The sequence below is a fragment of the Prosopis cineraria genome, unplaced genomic scaffold (assembly GCF_029017545.1).
Source record: "Prosopis cineraria cultivar Desert tree isolate PC_DT_omini unplaced genomic scaffold, ASM2901754v1 PC8, whole genome shotgun sequence".
In the NCBI taxonomy this organism is placed as follows: Eukaryota; Viridiplantae; Streptophyta; class Magnoliopsida; order Fabales; family Fabaceae; genus Prosopis; species Prosopis cineraria.
This window is the reverse complement of record NW_026555339.1, coordinates 21,989,886-21,998,396: the sequence shown is the minus strand read 5'-3', so window position 1 is coordinate 21,998,396 and position 8,511 is coordinate 21,989,886.

The following is an 8,511-nucleotide window of genomic DNA, read 5'->3' as shown; positions in this document are numbered from 1 at the left end:
CATTTTAAAATAGTAAAATACATGTGATAATTCATAAAAATTACATCAATATTACTAACAAATTTAGAAAATTAATTGCTTAATTTAACAATAAAATCATGCTCCCAATATTATAAAGTTTGCAAAGGTTCAAACAACTTGAAAATAAAAATTTAATAATACATAATTGCATAATTTGTTTACAAAGAAAGATACAAATTTGACAATAAAGCTTGAAACCTCATGCTATCAATTTTGTTTAATTCTCTATTCCTCTTGACTTACTTGATTGACATTATCATTATCATCTGAAACTACACTTGAACTCTCAGTTGCAAGCACATCAACATTTAAAATTTGTTCAAATGATTTTCTCTCATTTTCAATCACCATTTCATTATCTGCAATGAATGAATAAATTTTATAATCTAATTTAATGAAATTGGTTTCTAATCAAGAAGGAAAAATATATATAAGAATAATTATATATTGCCATCATCTTAAAAACCACGCAACTAGTAACAAGTGCAAATAAGACCTTGAAAATTATCAAGAAGAAGAGTAATCCAGTATTTTGTAAGAAAATGTAAACCAATGTTGAATGCAAATCCACTTGCTACTGTGGTGATCGTAATATTAAGGATATCAACTACCATCTTTGAAAAAATCAAAAATCTACCTTTATTATTATTTCACCAATTAAGTACATCTAATTGTTGATATACGTGAAGCTGAAGTATTATTTTATCAAGATAAAATTCTAGCTCAAACTTGCCAACAAACATAAAATTCATATTCGTATAATTAATCCAATCCTGCACTATGTAAAAATTTGAAGTAATATATTTCTTAAAAAATTAATTAAAATAAGATTAAAAATATGAAGAAAAAAAACTTATGCTTGTTTTTGTTGAAACACTAGAAATAATGGAGGATTGAGCTTGATTTCCATGTGTTGCCATTGTTGAACTTGATTCAACCTCAAGTTCAGGCAAAAGTCATCTCTTTATACTAATTAAAAATATATTTTAATTTGCTTTGGATATTCCAATCTTCGCATGACAACTTATAAGATCAATCTTGGCATACATATACTTTATCATTTGGATCTTCATTCATGGATTAAGCACAACTGCAATTGCAAGGATAATACTATAATCATTTCAATACTTATCAAACTTTTTTTGCGTTCTTTGGGCCATTTCAATGATTACAGGATCACCATTGAACATATTCTCATCCAACAAGAGCTGAATTTTTGACACTTGAGAGAAATACAAATTTGAAGTAGAATAAGATGACCTAGACATCAATCTTATCATAACATCAAATAGCCTCAAGAAATTATATATCTCCTCCCCTTTCCTCTACTCTTCATGTGCTGGGTAAGATGTAAAACCTGTATTGTGGCAAGATAAGCTGGTAAAAGTACAGTGATATTTTAATGCACTTTTAAGCATTGCAAAAGTTAAATTCCATTAAGTGAGCACGTCCATTCGCAAGCCCATTGAACTATTAATGCCACCAACCTCTTCAACACATTTTTTAAAAGCAATCATCCATGCCTTTGATCCTTTCACATACTTAATGCTTTCTCTAATCTTGTTTAAAGCAAGACTTGTCACTTTTAAACCCTCTTGAACTATCAAGTTTAATATATGAGCGCGACACCTCATATGAAAAAAATTCCTCTTTACAAATCAAGTTTGCACTGTCTTACAAAGCTAGTCTCTCTTTTAACTTCTCCTGCATATTATCATTTGCAGAAGCATTGCCTAAAGTGATAGAAAATATTTTCTTGTTGATCCCCCATTCCACCAAACAATCATATATTTTTTTAGCCAATTTTACCCACAATGTGGGGTTTCATGTGACAAAAGGAAAGTATTTTACTATTCAACATCCAATTATCATCAATAAAATGAATAGTCAAACATAAATAACCTTCACAGGTTATAACAATCCAATAATCAGATGTTAAAGAAATTCTTTTAACATTATTTAACAATTTTTGTTTTAAGGTTTCTTTGTGCCGATGATAGACTTTCATGATATCACTTACTACTGTTTTTCTAGTAATGCACTTCACATTAGGATTCAAGGCTGTAGAATAGTGTCTAAACCATTTATATTCAATAATAGAATAAGGTAAATCATGTTTAATTATCATCATAGATAAAGACTTCTCGCCTCCTTTTCATTAAGTTTCTTAAACCTTAATTTTCCATCTTTATTTATCAATATTAAACCAACATCATGATACTTAGCTAGTTGTGGACAATTCTTAACATGCTGTGCTAGATGAGGCATGCTAATAGCCCTAGATCCTATTAAGTCATTATTACAATCATTACATCTAGCATTTATTTTTCCATCAATTATAACTTTAGAAAAAGACTTTCACATATTAGACGTGCAAGTTTTGGATCTTTTACCTATAGAAAGCTTCCCATTTTATTTAGAAGTTGTTCTTTTACTAGGACAAATAAATTTTTCCTTATTTTTTTGAGATGTGGATGCAGACGCAACATTGTCCACCTTATTAGCATACAAATTATCACCCACCTTATTACTATTAACACCCACATTTTCACTACTAATAGAATGGCCAATTTTAATATATTTCTTTTGATTAGAAGACATTTTTTACTGCCTATAATTGGAACATACAAGGCAATTAAATAAAATCAATTAGCCACTATACATTAAATTTAAATCAAATAGCACAACAATGGAACATCATAAAGAAAAAAAAATCAAACAATGTAACACACTTGGTGGCAAAAAATGAAAAGCACAAAATCATCATAAAGCGTCAAGGCAATTAGATAATTAGCTTAGAATTTAGAGAGATGAAATCAAACCTAGGAGAGAAGAGTGAGTGCCTCAAAGATGCAAATAGTTGATGCTTGACAGCGCAAAAGAGGGAAGAGCAAAATAGAGCAGATCAGAGAAGACACACAACTACATGAACACCTATAATTGCTCGAACAGAGGAGGAGTGGGAGGATTTAGGATTTTGAAACTGTCATGGTTGCAGGTTATGAACAAGAAAAGGAAGGCAGATAAGGCATGCAAGTGTTTCAATTTTTATCTCTCTCACTGAAGTGAAGAAGGGGAGATAATAGGCAAAGCTCGACTGGGTGATGGCGATAAACTTAGAGCTCAATTGGGTGATGAGAGGGGAAGGGTCAGAGTTTGATTCAAGGCTCTCTCATCTTGTCTCATCTCATCTCGTACGGGGAGTAGGGATGTCATTTACTCATTTTATCGTGTGTTGAGTGGCAGCCTAGAAGGACCTCTTGGCTCTTGCATGCATTTAATTCTTTTTTAATTTTAAAAACATAATGATGCGGAGCCCAAACATTAAAAATATTATTTTTTTAGGCCTGGCCATAAATATTTTGAGCGGGTTCGGGTTGGCCCATCAGGCTTAGCCTAAATTATCAGCTTTATAATTATGGTTATATTATTAAAAATTGGACAGGCTAGATTAACCCCAATTTGGTCAAGGAGTTAATCAGGATTGAAGTGGCCCAGTTTAATCCAGTTAATCTAAAATTAACCTAGTAAAAACTAGTCAACCCATTGGGTTAATTGGTTCACTAGGTTGTGAAGAAAAAAATAAAAAAAAATAGACCAAAAAACCTAGGAAGAGCAAAAGAAAAAGCATGAAGAACATGGGTGAAAAAAAGGGAAGGGACAAAGAATATAAAAAAATAGAGAAGAGATTATAAGAAGATATGAGGAAAAAAAGGTAAAAGAATATATATGAGACAATTTTAACTGAGAATCAGAGATGTGATTTTATTATTAGTTAGTTAAAAAAAAATCTGAAATTTCAGTTCAATTCAATAGGATCGAAGTGAAAATAATTTTAACTGTAAAAAAAATCAAAATATCATTCACTTGTTAATTGTGTCTAATATGTAGAATTATTAGTTATTAATTTTCTTATTTCGCATATTAATTTACCAACATAAGTTGTAAATTAAATGACTTGACCTGTCAATAACTATATAAGATCTGAACATAAGTCATTCAATCACAAAAAGTAACATTAATTGTTAATTTGCTAACATTACTTATTAATTTACTAATATCAATTTAAATTATTAACAAGTAAGGTTAACAAATTAATAACCAAGGTTACTATTGATATAATTTACAACTCATATTAGTAAATTAATAAGTGAAATAATAATATTAATAACTAATAATTTTGCATCTCAAATAAAATTAACAAGTGAAGCGTATTTTAATTTTTTCATTGTGAAAATTATTTTCACTTCAATCCTTCTGGATAGAACTGAAAATTTAAATTTTTTCTAAGACTCATGAATAATTAAGTCACATTTTTTATCCTTAGTTGAAATTCTTCCAATAGATATATACCAAAGCTATAACTTTTTCAACTTGGTTTAATATACAATTTGAACCCTAAATTATAAATTCTGAGGTTATTTGAATTTTAAATTTTTAAAAAGTATATTTTGCACTCTAAACAATTAAGGCTAGGGCCATTTTGAGCCTACTATTAAATTTAAACAAACATATGTCAAAATAGGACCTCATGTGCAATTTTTATTGAATAAGAGTAGGAGAGAGAGGGTGAAATTTGATGAAAATCACACATTATGTCTCAATTTTTTTAAAAAAATAATAAACATTTGTTGAAATTTAATAATGGAGTTAAAATTCTCTCAATTTTAATTGTTTGGAGTTCAAAATATAATTTTTAAAAGTTTAAAATTTAAATCACCCATAAACTAACAGTTTATAATTTAAATTACATATTAATCCTTTTTAACTTTTTCCCTTCACCATTTTTTGTGCCGGAGGGAAGATGAAAGAGCCAAAAGGAAAGAGATGAGGGGGAGAACAATTTTAAAATCATTTTTGGTTTTGAAAACGTTGATAGCTGTGAATGTGACTAGCCTTAAGTTTGAAATTTTTCACTGATACACGGCTTATCAGTTTTCTGGCCCGTGCTTTTTTATTTTCAATTTAATAACCAATAATATATTATTATTATTAGTTGTTAAATGCTTTTCAAAATTAACATACAAAATACCCCATTTAATGAAAGAGTTTTTAATAAAATTAAAATCAGAATAAAAAAAAATTGGATTTTAAAAATGTTTTTAATATGATGATAAAATTATGATATAATTTTTATAAATATATTTACTTAAAATAAAAAAAGATTAAAATGCCCATTTTATTTTAATTTTTGAAAAACTCATTCCATCTTTTGCTTGCAGCCCCACCCATGACCACCTTTGCTACATCTGCTTAATAATCAGTGCCAACATCTCCTCTACTATTTCAAGCCTCTTTGGTTCAAACTAGGAAACGGCACCAAAACGCTTAAAAATCACGATCTTATGTCATGTGGGTCAAAGAGGTCACAAACAATGTTCATAGCGGCGGACCCGATGAACTTTTGTCCAATTGATTGGAGTGAGATTGGACAACTCGCAGATGCCAATGGCGCCAATCCTGAAGCTGGAGCCACAGAGGCCCCTTTGCCAATTTTTGAGCGGTGGACTATTCTTGCTGACGCTGGACACTTCATCATTCTTATTGAATCATCAGCAACACCAGGAGACAATCAGAAGGCTAGGTTGGAGAAGACAATTGCAGACAATGCCGATCTTGAGTCACATTGGAGAAGGCCAACAAACATGAGCAGCTCATAAGCAGGAAGGTTGGTTTGGAGTAAGACAAGGTGATGATGATAAGGGCCAAAATGTCACAGGCACAATTTCATAGAAAATGAGCTAATTCCATCATGTTGGTGATGGAATTTGATTCTGCCATTTTTATTGGAATCTAAATTTTTGAGAATCCAAATGCTACCACACCAAATATACTAAAATCCAAATTTCATGTCAAATTATATTTTCACATGTAGGATTCTCGCATATCAAACAGGACTTTCACTACTAGAAAAATTGAATTTAGTGAGGGATGAATCTCTCATTAAATGCCATTTTTTGTAGCTAAATTGCATTTTAGTTACGAATTTTGTCTCTCATTAAATTCATAGCTAAAAAAGGGCTCGTTAGATTTAGCGAGAAATTCTATTTTCCTGTTAATTAGTGAGGGATTTAGCTGAATCCCTCGCCAAAATTAGCTAGGAACTGAATCCCTTACTAATCCCTCGCTAAATATGCTTATATTTAAAAATAATTATGCCACATCACCTGCCATGTGTGATGTCAACTTGTGACATGTTATCAACAACCTCATGCTTTGATTACCTTATTATATATTCATCATGTTTATGCCAAAGTCAAGGTTTGAACTCTTGACCTCATACCTTTCAAGTTTTATGCTTTCCTTCTTTGCCAGTTGAACTGAAAGGCACCTACAAGCATTATATGATAAATTAAATATATATATATATACACATTATTTAACTACATAAATATATCAAATAATATATTATAAAAATACACACATATACATATTAAATTTTATTTCAATTATTAATATGTTAAAAATATTTATACTTTATTTAAATTATTCTTTATATTATATTTTTAATAAAATATTATTTTATTAATGAAAATCAACTTAAAATAAAGAAAATATTAAATAATTTTATTATGAATATTTTAATTAATTTTTAAATTTAATTATTATTTTTAAATGAAAATAATTAAATGTATAATTAAAAGTCATTGTCAAAAGGTAATTTTTTTTGTAGTAATTAGCTAAGGATAGAATTTCTTACTAAATCCCTCGCTAATTATCTTATTTTAGAGAGGGATTGATAGTTACTCACTAAATCCCTTGCTAATTATCTTATTTTAGAGAAGGATTGACAGTCCCTCACTATTTTCCTCGCTAATTCTCTTATTTTAGAGAGGGATTGACAGTCCCTTGCTAATTTCCTCGCTAATTTTAAGTCAAGCTATGAAATCAACATTCCTCACTAATTTCCTCACTGACTTGGTATTTTAGAGAGGAATAGATGATCCCTCGCTAAATTTTCTTGCTAATTTACATTTTTCTAGTAGTGTTCATTATTAATTCCTCAGTTCCCATTTCTTAACGTAACTAAAATATATTTTTAATCATTTTTTTGTTTTTTTAGTTTCTTAAATTTTTTATTTATTTTATTATTAGTAGTTTTTTGTTCTATTATTAATTTATTTTTCATTTTATTATGACTTTTTGAATGAGTATTACTTAAAAAAAACTCATTTTTTATTTCATCTTATAAAATGTTATATTCTACAAAATAGCATTGTTATAAAATATCTTGAGGATTAATATCTTTTTTGTGTAAATAATTTTTCATGATCAAATAAAAATATTTTGTATATTTTAATTAAATTTATTATTTTAATCATGACTGATTTGATCACAATTTAATCTTCTATTGAACCATTGATTCTTAAACCATTGTCTCAACTGGTTCAATAACGGTTGAAGAAAATTAGTGTAATTTGATATTTTATAGTATAAAATATTTTAAGTCTAATAATAATTTATTAATAAAATTTATATTTATAAATTACTTTTAATATATTTTATCATATTAAAAAAACATTAATTTTCATCAACTTTTTTTAAAATTTAATAAATTTTTAACTTTATGTTTATTAAAACTAGTATCAACTTCCTTGTGCATTGCACAGGAAGCATTTAATACATATATCATTATATATATATATATATATATATATATGAGTAATTACTAATTTCATAGTCTTAATCAAAAGAATTTATTTAAGAAAATACTCCTTTAGTATTAATTATAAATCACATCTAACACATTTTATTGAAACTAAAAAAAATCTTGAAACACATTAACTTTATCCAAAAATTTAATATTTTTAATTTTACCCTCATTTAATATACATATTTTAATAATATGTTATCTCCTTCCAATATTCAATGAAAGCAAGGAAAAAGGGAAATTTTTTTATAAAAATTTAATGATATAAATTATAAAGTGAATAAAAAAACTTCTATTTCTGCACTAAAAATTTGCTCCCCGATAATATCCAAAAAACATACACTTAAATTGTACTCAATTAAAAGAATTTTTCAAATAAATTTTACAAAAACATGATCAATATCTAATCATATCATTGCATTTACAATGCTATAAATATGGAGGAACTAAAAAAAAATGAACTTTGAATATGAAAAGAAAGGAAAGTTGAAAAAATTATTGGTAAATAAATTATATTTAAAAACTAACATTAAGTTATGCAGTTTTCTCAATGATGAAATAATGCTCTTTCTATTGCTTATAAGAATAAAAAATATCACTTGCAACAAAACAAAATAGATATAGAAGTCTAATAGATGTGTTAATATTAATTTGAGATAACAAACTTGCATAGTGACAAAATGCATAAAATTCAGTAATAACAAATTTATGTTGACAAAGTTGTTTACAGTGTTCAATATGGTAAACCAAATTCATCTTTAAAAAATCCATTTCAGTTGGAACTTTATGATGCCTCATTCTTCTTTTACATGGCATCCTCCAACTTCCTGGTTTATGAT